This window comes from Apaloderma vittatum, unplaced genomic scaffold (assembly GCF_000703405.1).
Source record: "Apaloderma vittatum isolate BGI_N311 unplaced genomic scaffold, ASM70340v1 scaffold4995, whole genome shotgun sequence".
NCBI lineage: Eukaryota > Metazoa > Chordata > Aves > Trogoniformes > Trogonidae > Apaloderma > Apaloderma vittatum.
The window spans coordinates 31,823-47,733 of NW_009716361.1; positions in this window are offsets into that span (position 1 = coordinate 31,823).

Below are 15,911 nucleotides of genomic sequence, written 5' to 3' on the forward strand. Positions count from 1 at the left end.
TGAGACTTAGCTACACAAGATGGAAACCTCTCATGAGACCGCCAAGAAAATAAGAAGGGGGAAGAGACAGACAGAAAAGAAAAGATTTATTACTGGAGAAAAAACCTGCAATTGAGTACCATGGAGTACAAAAACTATTCCCTTCCTGGGACTGATTTCTAGAGCTGATTCAAAGCACAGTGAACTCTGTATCCAAACAGGAAAACCTGGATACTCTAGCTTATTCACTCTACCTTCTTCCAGGACAAAGAGCCATCTCAGAGCTTGCTCCTCTCCCTGTCTGGAGTCTCACCACCTCTCAAACAGCCTGGACTCCTCAAAACTAACCAGGTGTAGGTGTTTTAGTTCAATCACACTACAAGCAGGTCTACTGAAAAGAGTAAAACAGAAGTGAAACGAGCTCTAGCATTTATTGGGCCATTGCATGTGCTGTCCCAGTGGGCAGTGGAAGGACCTGAGCACCTGCAAAATTTTGGACTTTAATTTTGTGTGGGATGCCTATGCATCATAATAGATAAATATACAAACTGATGAGGATGAGGCATGATTCCGTGCATCTAGTTGTAGTGTTACACAAGAAAGGAAAGTCAAGAACAGACCACTAGATTTTATTTACAAATACTCCTAAAATGCATCCCAATTTTTGATCCATTTTATAACTTTGGTAATGTCCTATCTGTCTCTCCAGCTTTGCTTCTGGGATGTTTTATGGCTTTGCTTCTGCTTTTTTATGTTCCTCTTGGTCCTTTAACTGCTTGGCTTATGCTGGCTCTTTCTACTTTTATCACTGCTGCTGCCATTTTTTTCTGTCAGCTTTGCAATATTTTGTGTATTTTGGACCAATTGTCAATGGATAACTAAGCTCTGTGCAAGTCAGGTTCTTTATAACGTAAGACTATTCTGGAAAGTACTGGTGCTTTTTTCTCTAGGTATACCTGGGAAGCTCAAAATATACACAGTCCTGTTCTAGAGTAAAAGACAGGAAGTGTAAAACATCAAATACTATTTAAGAAAAGACCAAAATCACTTGTTTCATGGAAATAACCTTCAGTTATGGATGGACAAGACAATTGAGTGGATTATCTTTCTTCTCTGCCTCAAAAGATGTAGGAAACCTACTCTTCAGCCTTAGTTTCCCTCCACTAGCACCACTTTAAAATGATTTTCTGCTACTGGAACTCCACTACTGCTAACTAAGGTAGCACTGATTTATCCTGCATGGGAGAGGATGAAACATGAGCAGAACACATTGCTACTGATCTCACTTTGTGTTGATATCACAAGCCAGCTGACATTACCCTTTGAATGCCACCATGGAGTTAAAGTACTTTGATGTTTGGTAATAAAAGACGTAACTTACATAGACGCCCTTTCAAAAACCTATTTACTAAAAGGTTTTTCCTATATCAATCAAAAAACCTTGAAAGAATCAGATGCCTCTTCATCTCACAGCTACCATGAGACATGTGGGGAATCAAATAAAAAGTGACTATTATGTATAGCAAAACTAAGCTCCAATATTGTCCTGGTTTGGGAGCACCAGGATAAAAGTTTTCTGGATTTGCCTGCACCATGCAGCAACCACAAGGAAGGGGGGGCAGCTGTGCCTATGGGGAGGAGAGGATGGGTCTGGTGACCCAAAAGGAATGATCACAGTGTTCCTTCTCATGCTCTCAGTATGTAAGGGCCCCTAAGAAGCCCCCTAAAAGTGCTCTGAAGTCTTCAATTCTGTTGTGCTGAAAGGTTTGCAAATGGCTGTTTATTAATAAGCTCTCTCTGCTCTGCTGGTGTTCCTGTCTGCTGTTTTCCCACTGCAGAGGAGCACTGGCTGTCAGGACAGGTTATTTTCCCTCTGCCTTGCTGGGTAGGAGTGTCACAGCACCTTTTTTGGTTTTTGGGGTTTTTTTTGTGGGGTTGGTTTTTTTTTTGACTCTCATTGTGTCTCTGGGCTCGAGTGCTCTCATCTGCTGTCGAGTCCTGCCAGGGATGTTTTTTCCACTCAGGACCTAGCTGTGACCTGGAAGACATGCGTTCTGTATTAACATATTCCCTTGTACCTTTGAATATATTTGCATGCTTTTGTAATATCCATATATAGTTCAACACCTTTGTGGTTATTGTTAGTATTGTTTTGCTTTCCATTAGACTGGTCCAAGTTTTTGGTGTTTTTTTAACCTCAAAGTCTCTATCCTTTGTTCCCCAGAAGGGTGGGGTGGGGATCACACGGAGTGTCTGTCTCAGTTTAGTGGCTAGTCTAGCCCTAAACTTTGACAAGTACTAAATGAAGGACTTGAAGAGTGGCTGCATTTCAAAATACAGTTTTTAAGTTTTGCTAAAGAAATGCACATTTGCAATCTGCATTTTCACGGCTACACTGCCCTTGCATCAAATTTTCTAGAGCAGCATTTTATATGTGTATCCTTTAATTCTGGAAGAACATGGAGCTTCTGTTAGGCTAAAAAAGGAGCCAATAATTTAAGTGTTGTCCGTAGAGTTGAGTGCCAGGTCTTCTGCTCTGTTTTGGGACTGCTTCTCTCCAAATTCAGCTCCCAAGCAACACTAGGCTCACTCAGTGACAGTGCAGACGGAAGTCTGAATGTAGAAATTAAAGGGGAATGGTATTTTCCTGGGACAGCTTGTCCCTTTCAACTAGCATCTGATTGATTGTTGCTTGTTAGTGGAAATAACCAGCATGAGGTATTTGAAATAACACTCTCCTATGAAGACAACAAGCAAATGAACAGACAATGAGGGTGACAAGATTGAAAGCTCATGTATTTGGGAGCAGTAAAGAAAGTCAGCCTAAATTAGCAAAGGCTATCACCACATAGGCCAAGTCTGAGATGGGGAGGCTGTGAATTTAGAGCTTAACTTTAACAGCTGTTACAGCTGTGTTCAGGCATCCTCCAGCCACACAGAAAATGGGAGACAATTTATCCTACTTATTTGCTGTTCAGTTCTGAGGGTGTGCACAACAGCAGTTACCTCTGGTTAGTACTGCATTGCAAATTCAGTATTACCCACTGAACAATAATTAGTGCATCTGTCCATGTGCTGGATGCAGTGCACATCTATGGCAGGAAAGTTACCACACATTAACTCCTGTGGCAGAAACTCTGTATTTTATTTGGAATTAAAATGTTATTTTGATTTAGCATAATTAATATTCATGGTAAGATGACCAAAGGCCACTTTAATTCTGAATTTAAGTGTTCACAGAAGGATTAGTGCTTTTCAATGAAATCAGTATTAAGTGCCAGTTAAGGCTGGGGCACTGCTGCAGGCAAACCCTCAGAAATCACATGTTCAGAAGTCATTCTATGCAAGTTCTCAGAAGAACAAATAAGTTCTGTGTGGTAGTTTAGCTCCCTCATGTAATCTTCTAAATTATGATGCCCTATTAAAACATTTAGCCTTGTCTGACAGGTAACAAAGTTATGTAAGAATTAGATTTGTGAGACACCTTCATACTGACTTCTGCTTAAGTATTTAATTAAGTGTAAAATAGCTATGAAGCTCTGGACTTCAGGATAAATAAAGGTTAAATAAAGAAAAGTAAATATCAAATGAAAATTAAATGCAATAAAGGTTATTTTTATTCATTGCAGTATTTTCCTAGGTTAAGCTTTTATGGATTTTGTAAATGGCATCATCTGCTAACTACTTAAGCCAGATAGCAACCTCTACAAGATATTCCAATTTTACCATGAGCTATGAAAAATTGAGTGATACAAAATTAAATTAAATTGTTCTCCTATACTTAGTTAAAAGCGTCCTTTCTTTATCTGCATGCAGCCAGAGAAATAGATTTGGGTGTGGGTCTCCAGTGCAGTTGGCATTTTTGGAAATACATAGATACTTTAGAAGCAACAGTATGATTGAAAACACTTTCCCTAGTGGTTTCTCAAACCATATAAATACTAAGGAGTCCACTCTCCAGAAAGACTGAATCAGTTCCTCAGTTCAATGATGTCTGTAAAGCCATCTGCTTAGCACAGACTTGTGCTATGTATAATCAGGCACCAAGATGCAGAAGCCTGAATGAAATTACAATTTCCTCACGGGTTGACTTGTCAAGCCTCTGCCAGGGCACACCCGCCTTGGTGAAACCACCAGCTGCTCCCTAGAAGATTGCTATGGCATGGTACAGAAGTTATCCATAGTAAGCAATCAGGCGTGTGCTGTCACTGCTATTGCTGCCTGGGGATTTTCTAACAAAATAGTTTTGGCTTGGAAGAAGTTTGCTTATCAAAAGCCAAGCTGCCTATTGAAACATAAACACCAATTTAAACAAGAAGAGCATTACCAGGAGACATTTCCTTTGCTCTAGCATGGCTCATGAACACCTATCTCGGGTCTCAATGCACAAAATTCTTCCCTGTTCTTCTGAGATTCTGCCTTGTTTTGCAGTATGGTCTTGTGGCAGGTGTTTCCTCCCCCCAGCTGAGCTGTTGCTAGGCAGATTTCAGAGAATCTGCGACCTGGACTAGTCCGGACTTGTCTACCAGACTGGGAATGGGATCTGGGCTAGTCCCGACTTGGTTACACCCAGGAAGTTGGCCAGCAGCCAATGAGAAGCCGAGATGGCTATGATTGACCACAGTCATCATTGACTAGTCTTTAAAACGGGGTTCTTGCCATGGCCATTTTGGAGTTACCTCATGACGGTTCTGAGGTTGTAAAGTCTCCCCCTTGGTCTAGGAGACCCCTAGCAAGGTCGAACAGGTGAGAATGGGACTCCCCGCCTGTTTAAGGTACCCCTGGCAAGGTTGACCAGGTGAGAACGGGAATCCCCGCTTGGTTAAGGTACCCTAGGGAGGACAATCAGATGAGAATAGGAACCCCCATCTTGATTAAGGTGAGTGTATGATAATTGGGATTATCATTCTTCTGTCAAGGGTTAGTGTCTGAGCTTGATCTTTTCCTCAGCTGATACCGAGCCTTTAAATTTGGAGGAGCTTATATTCCATAAATAAATTTACTTTAACTTCACGTGTGAATTTATTTTTCGGATATGGGCACTACTCACCTCCTTCTTTACAGGTCCTCACTGGCAGGTGGTAGAAATGAGTTTTCTACTAGCTCCAGCATTGATGGAAGGGTGTTCATGGCCTGGAGTGCTCAGTGGAGCTTGAGGAAGCTGCTTGCTCACCTCTGCCAGCTGAGCCAATTGTCTGACGGGGACACTCAAAACTAACTCCTATTCAAATAATGTTCTTATTTTTCATTAAAAGGCAGCAATCTCACAAATACCTTGGGCAAATGACCTCAGGCACCAGCAGCTGAAGGTTACTGGCAACAACCAAGACCTCCAACCCAGCCTGAAGCAGAGCTGCCACCTCCTGCGTTCCAGGGCATAACCTCAGCCACTCAGCTGCTCTGCATAAGCTTCTTCCCAATCTTTCTTATAGGATCTGTTTTACTTTATAGGCAGTCAGTTAACCCTTGGTCCCCTTCCTTCACTCCAATTGAAAGTTTTTCTGTATGACAGTATACTTTTCCTGGCTAAACAATACTTAGTTAAATAATAGCAAAGCTGCTCATAAAGTAGAAACAAAGGACCAGCAAGCCTAGAATTTAGTATTTATTATATTTTAAAGTTTTTCTGTGGCTTAGAAATCTATTTTTTATCCGTCTCAGGTTAAGGCATGATCTGTGGCCTCAGCTGATTACCTTGAGTATCTGTAACACAAGCAGGTACTAATTATGTAGGCAAATGCACCATTTTACGGTTGCCATCCATTAATCCATTTGATTGCTCCATCAATATTCCTCCCTCATGCTCATCTCCTCCTTTCCTTCCCTGAAGCCATATTCAACAGCGCTGATCTATAAAAGCCTTTCACTTCTTATCTGTAGCAAACAAAATCCTTTAAAAAGCTAATCTCAGGTTTTGTTTCATTTGACACTAACATATTAAGCCTCCGAGAACTCTCTGTATTGTGCTGTCAGCTTACATTTCTCAGCGCTGTAGGACTGAAAAGATGAAAATTAAATGGCAAGCCAGGGCTCCCTCCATCAGCACCAGTAGATTACTGGCTCAATCTCACCTCTTCAGTGCATTTTTGAAGCCAGATGAACAGGTTTTCTCCCTATACGTGCAAAACTTCATTTTCTCCATAGCTGTAACATATCCTTGCTCTGAGGTCTTGCCAGCACTTTGTGCAATTTGCAGGTACAGCTTGGACTCTTCAATTCAGGCTATGGCTACCAGTTCACATTAATATCAGCCACATCCTTTCCATGCTGAGGGCAACAGCAATTCTTAAAGCTTCTGTCGGGCAGCAGTGTTGTTTGCTGCCAGCCAGACAAGGCAGCTAGACATATTTGCTTTTGTCACTCATGACAACAGCCTGCAGCTGATAGAAGATTGTATGTTCAACTGGTTTTCTTTTCTTCAGGCTGTTTTAACAGCACAGACACAGCATCCCTAGTTTCTGTCTGTGTACAGTGCTCTCTACTATGTGAGGTGCCCAAGTACGTTTTTGACATTGATATTTCATGGTCCAACATCACCCACCACTAAAATAGAGCAGACACGTGACAAGCTCTTCCGTTGCAGAAGAATTTTACAGCAGTTCTGTGCTTGTGCAAATTGACTGTAAGAGGTGCAGAGCATAGCGTGCTCAAACTCTTTGGGTTTCATGTTGTTTTCTTGCTGGAGTGGGTGGAAATGAAGAAAGAAGTACCCTTCATTTTCAATAGCCACGAGTTTCTCTGTATCTTAACAAAACTCCAAGAGAGTGAGGGCTCCCTGCTCTGGGTGAGCAGCCTACTCACAAACCTCTGCCTGCAGCAGAATGGCCTCACTGCTGAAATGCAATAGCTTTCTGAATAACTTTAGTTCTGATGTAGCAGATAATGGGCTTCTGTTAAGAACTTGACTTTGTTCCTAGACAGCTATTGTAGTCTAGCACTGGTCAATCTTTAGTCTGCTTAAAAAGACATCTGACGAGGCAACACAGCATACCTTGGCCTCTGCTGAGCACAAATAAAAAGCTGAGATGAGGTTTATTTCATCCATTTCATTTGGCTGCTGAAATTTTCTCCTTGAAAAGCTGCTTATAGAAACCTGGACCAGTATGCAAAAATATCACAGGCAGAGAAAACAGATAAATGTATTTCAATGGAGCACATTTATTTAAAGTATATCTCTCTTTACATAACATGCATACATCTGTAAGCATAATGCATACAGCAAATGTATTTAAATGGCATACATGCTCCTATAAACAGAATATAAATAAATAATTTTTAGGATGCATTGTCCTGTGATTGCTTGAAAGTCTGCCAAGTGCTACAGGGAAGTTAAGAATAACTCATAATGTATTTCTCAGTAACCTTCCTATACCTACATACATATATTCACACACAAATATATGAAATGGCAAGAAAACTAGACATTAGCCAGTCTGCATAACAAATTAACCCTTTTTCAGATTTTAACACAAAAAAAATCACACAGAGATAATAATTAATAAGTGCATAATGCCTGTATTATATTCCTTTCAGACATCTCTTTGTAGCATTTTCAGACTTATAAACACTGATTTCTTGATCACTATTTATAATAAACAGGGAACAAAACTTTCAGCAAATATTTATGCTAGTGAAAAGAAAAAATGAAGTACTCACAAATTTGATAGTTCCTTTATGTATTTTCTGTCGCTTTATGGAAAAAGGACATTCAAAAAGCCATGTTTCCTGCTGCATGGAAAAATACAGGTATATCCTGCAAATGGATCCCAGTATTATCTCCTAATCCAGAATAAACTCTGGTCTAGTCACAGATCACATAACTGGGTAACTTGCTTTAACATGCAAAAATTAGCAATCCTTTTTCTAAAATTTCTCATGATTAAATGCCTACTCTGTGTAGGAATAAATGATGCACCAGTGGGTTTGAAACTGTGATGTGTCTGGATTCTAAAGCTGCTGTAACTTTTATAGAACTCACATCAAGAAGTAAAACACTGCTATGACTAATTTCTTTGTTAGCCTTGGTCTTTGGTTTATACAACTTAACCTGAATAGACGTACTCTGGATATTCGTGACCTTGTAGAGGACATTCTACAGCAATGCTTAGCAAGCTTTTTCATCGCATGAGAACATCATTCACTGTTGTCCTAAGTGATTTTCCAGCTTCTTTTTCTATTTCTGAAGAGTACCTACAGGGAAGAAATATATATTAGTGGTTTCTCCAAAGAAGCTATAGCAACAGGGGCTGGTATCCCCTGTGATACGGACAGCTACACCTGAGCCAAGCACCAGCGGCTTCATTTAGAGTTAACGGAGAAAATCAGGCACTTCTGGCATACATTTCCTTTCATCCCATAGTGGACAGCTAAACCAGATTGCGGAAACCCCACTTTAAAATGTTATTTTCATTCCTTCTGTGATACTGCTCCTCATTCCTTATAAAGGGAATATAGGAGATCTAGTTCATATGTTAATCATTATGAATAACTATTAAGCATGGTGAATCCCTAGCACCACTGTTCAGTTCAGTGAACCCGGTTACCCATTTCAATTAGGTTCTCATAAAGTAATAGAAAACTACTCTCAGCAACATCCTCTAAGCTGCTTTCCAGCACCTTGGTAGTGAATGGGACCGAGAAGGCGCCAGTACCATCTGGGCAGCCAGCTTGCCACTGAGCTCCGCAGGATACTCACTGAGAGCCTCTGTTACACAACACTACTTTAACAATATTTTCATTGCATTAGTGTCTGGGGATGAATCCAGGAGAAAAGATGCACAAAAGGCCTTTTACAAGCACACAGATGAAGGCCACTCTGGCTGGTTTGGATTGGTGTCCGAGGGGGAGGGAAAGGCAAAGCAGCACTCAAAGCCACTGATGCCCAACAGCAAACAGACCTAAGGTTAGCCCCAGTTCATATCTGACCAACAAATTATTTGTTTAAAAGCATGTTTACTTCTAGTATAAATTCAGTCATTAAAATCTCTTGATGTTGTGCTAAATATTTTGTCTCTGGTTCAGCCACGTCTGCAACTGCACAGAAGCCATTTATCGGTGTTTGTTAATGTTCCTTAATAAATGCCACATGTTTAATAGTGCCAGCAATTTCAAATATTATGACTATCTGTGACATTTCAAAGTGCTCCCTGGCTAGGAAAGACTGTCTGGGAGTAGTTAGAGAGCAGTCATCAGGTCCCATCCAGTCAAGCCGACATGAGTCCAGGAGAAGGGGAATCAACTTGAACCTTTGTATTAGGCTTGTAACAATATTTGGAAAGTAGGTTTATCCTGACATGAACTTCCTTCAAAACACAGAGCTTCTGATCCCACGTGAATTGGCTTTGACGTTTAAGCAAAATCAATTTTCAGAAGAGTTTACACGAGTAGACAAATCAAAATATTTTTTCTCTCCATACATCCTTGCTTACGCTTGCCAAAAATTTATTTTATTTGGCTATGGAGATGTATTTAACTTCACTCAAGAGTATCAGGCAAAGAACTAGGATAGGAAGAGCACTTCCCTTATTTTAGGTATATGACTTTAGCCTGGACTGCAGGACTGTAGTTTTGTCTACGAGGGCAGAGATTTACGTGGCTGCATCCACTTGAGCATGTTCACTTTGTTGACTCTCTGAGGTACATGACAAGTTTCAGAGCAGATGGGCACAAGCCATTCCCTAGAGTTTAAGACTCCAAGTGCCGTACCATATATAATTTTATTTTTTTGTGGGCTCAGAATTGCCAATTTACACAACCTGCAACGAAAATTCCATCTTGAATATTCTTTCCATCACACCTCAGCACTTAGGATGCATGGATGCTCTGCACCTAGATAATGCAGTCCCAGAAGAATCGCTGTCATAGTTCCACCACCTCACCACCACTACAGACAGCCATACGTATTGTGATAACGCTTCATGCCTCTGTCTGTTACGGGTGATATTCAAATTCAGCCTGAACTGGGATGTGATTCAGTGAACAGTGAACTTCTTCCTGGCAAAAGGAAGCAGGAACATCTAAGCCAAAGCCATTCCCATCACTTCACCTGCATATCTAATGAGGACTGTGGCAGGTGCCGAGAAAGTGAAGCAAGAAAAGAAAATACAGTATCATTCCTTGAAGGAAATGTAAATGAAGTCCGTGATGTTTTTTTGCTTTAAACCCACATAAAATTGTCTGTGATCTCCATATCCACTACAGTTGGTGAATAGATCTACTAACATTTAGAAGTCCTTGGCTTTGGGACAGATTGGGATGTATGCAAGACACAAGATAGAACAGGGAAATACCTGCCCTGTTTATTGCTCTCCTTCCCAAAGCGTTCATTAGGACCACAGTCTGAGCTAGACAGTTTTTAGTCTGATACTCTGTCCCTCTTCCATTGTGATGAAAAGAACTACTAATTAACACATACATCTTGGGAAGATGTACACTTAGATCCTGGAAATCACCAATGAGCAAAGCTCAGCTTTTTTTCCCCCAAGTGAATCACATCCTGACTGTAACTGTGAGTGAGATGTTTTAGATATATAAGTATTTAGAGACTAAAATATGGCCTAATTTTCCAGGTATAGGCCCCTTTAAGTCCCATTTTAATTAGTAAGAGGTGCTTGAATACACTGTTAAGAACAATTACTGCTCCCTCTTTATTCTACTGAAGTGAACAGATTTTCCATAGGCTCAGCTGCGTGATTCTTTCAGAGATGAACATAGGAATCTACAACAGACAGAGGTCATGCTGACTACAGCCCTGAAGATAACATTATTTCTTATTGATTTCTTTTGTCCTTTCAAAAAAAAAAAAAGTCCTAGTTCACTAGCCAAGTGTTTGATCTGGCCAGAATAACACTACAGTGGTTGAATAAATGACCTATAAATTTTCAGTAATTTACACTCTTTTTATGCTTAAAAGCCCTCATATAAAATTTCATTACCTCATAACTTTTCTGCAGTATGCTGGTTAATGTAAGGAGAGCTTTAGACAAATAAAATACAGTTATGTGGTTTTTACTATTCCCCTTCAAATAACCAGGCACAACTTCAGTCCTGATGTAAGAGGGCATATCTTAATCACAGTCATTAGGGTCTGCCTTTGACTCTTGGTGTTGAAAGCTAGAAAGATGAAACCTGTTAGATGAAAGAGAATGTCAATGTTTGATGTATAACCCTCTTTCTCACTCCAATTCCTCAACCATAAAATTTACATCCATGGACAATTAGAACATTTTTCTAGCACCATTATGAAGTTTTCACCTAAGAAATGATGAGGTTAATTTATATCGACTCTAAATCAATATTAATTACTCTACAGTCTTTATGTGTCTAATAGAATTAATGAGAGAAAAAGAGAACAGATATCAACCTCTTTATTTTCTGTACATGAAACATCTGCAGAAGTTGTTTAAATGAAATCTAAGACAGAATCATATTAGAAATGTTGGTTAATGTGCAGAGGCCTGAAGTGAGGTCAGAAAATTTATCCCATTGTTATTTATATAGAACATCATACATATGATGTTATACTCAGTTACAGTGACCCAGAAAAATAAATACCAAATTTCAAGTCACTAGTATGAATGAGGACATGGCTTCAGTAACAGTTCCACTTCCTGCATCCATTTCCATTGAGGAAGAGACAAGCATTCATGTTGACAGTCAGTTGGACAGTCACCTGTCAAATTCATGTCTTTTAGGAACGTACTTCAGCAGAAGAAGGACTATAAATCAGTTTTATTATTGATTTTCTATGTATTGCAAATTACTACAGACATACACAGGACCAGTTAGTGGTGTCTCAGCTGCAGATCCAGCTAAACAGGCTCACCATGCTGTTTGTAAATACATGAACATCCCCAACTGTTCTCTTATTCCTTCACCTTCTCTGTCTCACTGGACAACCGTTTAACATAAAGTAGAATAGCTCCAAAACATGACCTTCAGACAACTAACACTTCACCTCCTTCCTCCAAAGCAGAAACACACGTGGGTTCAAACCTTTCTTTTGAAAGTCAGTCCAGGAAGAAGCTGGACCCAGGCTTACCATGCTTCTGGGAAATTGTGAAAGTGGAAGGTCAATAGGTATTCTAAGAGGCCTTTCCTTTTCTATTTATGGAAGGAAAAACAAGACCTAATCAAGATAACTCAAGCAGGACTTAGGCCAATTTAAAATGTGAACGAATCTACTAGTTTCTTTTCGGATGTCTTAAGTGCTTTTAAACAGCGCTCCATCTGGTCTAAGTTGATTCAGCTGGTTTTCGGGCTACACCAATAATGATAGTATATAACTGAAAGACAGACCTAAGTTGCCATGACTGTCCATATTGCTAAATCACTGGCGTTTTTAGTACAACTTTGTCTTATGCTAACTACTAATCTCCCAGACAATGTCCAGGTTGGGAAATCCATGAGGCCACTCAGGAGGGAAAACAGTGCAAACAGTGCCATGTCATTTGCCATCAAAGTCACAACTCAGTCCCCGGCACACTTGTTTACTAGAAGAGGCACAGCGAGCCTGACTTTCCTTGGGTATTTTACACTGTGCCAGACCCTCTTTACTAGGCAAAATATGACCTAGAAATTCAGTCCTGCAAAAAATAAAAATCTGTGGCAAAACAGTCTTCACTTTCTCTGTGTCATCCTTTGTTCTATGTGCCATGGGACAAATTTCAATTCTTTTTTCCTTTATTTGTATAAGTAAGCAGATCGCACACTATGATACGTACCAGCCATCTGGCAATAGCCCAGTTATGCACAAAAAACAGGTGAAAAATTCATCTCGGGAATCTGGGAATACATGGATTATCTTGAAGCCATGGAAAGAGGTGTGAACTATGCTTAGATCCAAGGAAACAGCAACTATTTACGCACAAGAACAAGGTGGTCATTATAACATGAGGTTTTTATGCTGGCCTTTTAAGGGACTGCACCTAAAACTACGTTTGATAGATAAAACAAGTACTAATGATCACAATAGAAATGAGCCTCTTACATCCAGGGACGTTTGCCAATGTTCTTACCTTGGTTTAGAAAAAAAGAATATTCACATATGGGAAAAACAGGTTCACTGGGAAGGTGCCAACAAGATTAAATTGAAACAGCAAAAGAGTAGGAAGCTTTCAACAAATCACAAAGTGAGAAAAGGCAGCACCTTCTCATCTGTGAGGTTGCCATCTGGGGAAAATTTTTATCCTGTTCCTCTGCCTTTCTTTAAAGCAACAAAAGATTTAGAAATTCTGACTGAAAATGCAAGCAGATAATCACCCTCCTTGCAAAATGCAAGCAGTGCTTGCAGAAGCATTGCCCAGGACTCTCCCTGCTGGGGGAGGATAGTTCAGCTGAATGACCTTGCTCATCTCTAAACTTAAGACTGCCAGGAAAAGGGCAGGAGCAAGAGAAGGCATGGCATGTCAGGTATAACAGTAGACACTCTCCTCTGCAGTGACAAAATAGTCCCAGCAAGAAGATGAAAGTGGGAATGAAAATTAATCAGCAGTGAGGCTTTTTCTTTAAAAAAAAAAAAAGTTTGAAATGCTCTGTGTGAGCCTTCTTACAAGTAAAATTAAAACAGAGCACATCAGATTTAGTTTTTGTGGAGGAAAAAAAAGAGTAGCGGATGATTTCCTTTCTGATTCCCCAGAGGTAAAACACATTGAAAAGCAATTGTACACTTTTAATACAAAGTACAAAAATGCCAAGAAGAAAGACTGAGAGAAACAACACCTGTAGAAAGATGACTCAGTCATCACACTTCCTTAAAAAAAAAAAAAGCAGATTTCGGTTCAAGTTTCTGCTCCAAACAGGGCATATAAGGTCATGTCACCCATGTAGCCAAAGAACTGAGTAACAATAGTGATACAGTATTACTAGAAACATATAAACTACCATTACATTAGGCTTATAGATAGGAGCTGTTGGGTGTTCAGCAGTTTTGAAAACTGTACCTTTAATTTAGGTGCCAAGCATCACAAAATCTTCTTAGCACAACTATTTTTCATCTCTTCCACTACTTCAGGAATTTTTTCTTTAGTTACTGAAAAAGTCTGCCTCTTTTTGAAATTGTGGTGTCCAGAATAGAAAACAAGAGTTTTTCTGGTCTCAAAAAGACACAGAAAAAGGAAGTACATCTTCTCAATTCAAAGTTAAATAGCCTCCTGTCTTGCTAGAGGAGACATACAGAAAGATCTTTCTTCCCATAATTCAATGTCCACTCAAATTTTTAGAGAGGCTGCAAAGTTTTACGGTTAAAATTCATATCAGGACTAAAGTAACAAGAATTCTTTTCCTGATGTGTTGGAGAGGACCTTTACGTGCTTCAGCCTGGAAGAAGTACCCTGGCTTCACTTGATAAATGTGTTTTGGAACAGCTTGTCTAGTTTAAGCCAGAAAATTGTTTCCCTTGAGAATGCTTTGCTCTCTGAAGAATACATCTACAGGTATGCCAGCTTCTCAGCTGTAAAATCCATAAAATAACACCACAGTGTTATAATGCAATGTATTATTAGGATAAGTTCCCTACTATTTTGAAGTTGCGTGAACATTGATATGAAAATCATTATAGAAATCTAATAATAAAGTAACTAAGCCTGTGACTCTGCTATTCAGTGTCTAGTGTAAAATTTCTTCCTACCTCCGAGTTCTACATTGTTTGGACTACCTGTTTTTCTTCTGGTATTCAACCATGTGGAAACAACTCTTGGCTATCTTCTGCAAATATTCTGAATTGCTCTCATTTTCCCGTTTTACTTATTTCTCTGTCTCTTTCAAAACTCTTTCAAATTTCATGTTATCTGCAAATATCATTAACGTTGCAGGTTTCCTTTTAATTTGTAAAACACACAGGATAGAAGTACATGTCTTTGAAGAGCAACGCATAGAATGATTTCTTTCAGTGAAAAAAAAAGAATTTATTTTGCAATATATTACTGACTAAAATTATTTTTGGTTCTGCACAAGAGCACTGGATGTATGTATAATATGAATAGGAATGCTACCATCGAAAAGATTACACAGGACAAGTTCTTACCTGAAAAGAGTCAATTCAGTGGGTTCAAGCCTAGGATAAACCTAATCTAGCACATCTTTGCTGACAACCAATGAAAATCTAGGGTCATACAGTAACCATCTGTTGAAAAGATTTCCTGACATAAGAACAACCAAAACTTCTAAGGAGTAATACATTAAATTTATCAGCACATATGTTCAAAGAATTTAAGGCCAGAAACTTTGTAATATTGAAAGCACATTTATTTAGTGAATCCAATGTCATTTATTGTAGCTGGGACTTCTTTCAAAGCCTATGACTCTCAGATGCCAAACTAAGCAGTGAAAATCCTATTTATTTTGAAGTGGACTTTGAAGCTCCTCTGCCTTGTGTCACAGATTAGCAAGTCAAAACTAAGAGTACAAAACAAAACTAGGTTCAAATGCCTGTACGAAACTTCACATATGACCCAAAAATACTATTTTAGATTTCTGATTCATGAAACTTATTATTTACAGTTTCTATTGTCAGCAGACCTCATAATGCAAGTTAAAGACATAATGAAACAAAGTCAATTTTGTTTCAAAGTAAATTAGAGACAAAGGTTATTTTACTTCTATTTCCACAGTATATTTGCATAAAGCTGATTTTCTACTCCCATTGTTCACTGAGAAGACATAACATAGTAACAGGACTCATTTTGTGATGTAAAAGTCCAAAAATGTAAACTAGAATCTGTTCACAAAGCTGTAATGATTTTCATGAATTGTGGGTGTATTTGACCTTTCTAGATACTTGTGACATCCTATCATCTCCCTCTACACAATTAGCACTGAAGCAAGTCTAGACAGAATATCATATGATGGCAATTAAATAAGATCAAACTTGGAAAAAGCAATAGTGTGCGTTGATACCATGAAAGTCCTTACAACATATTCAGTGCTATCTACTA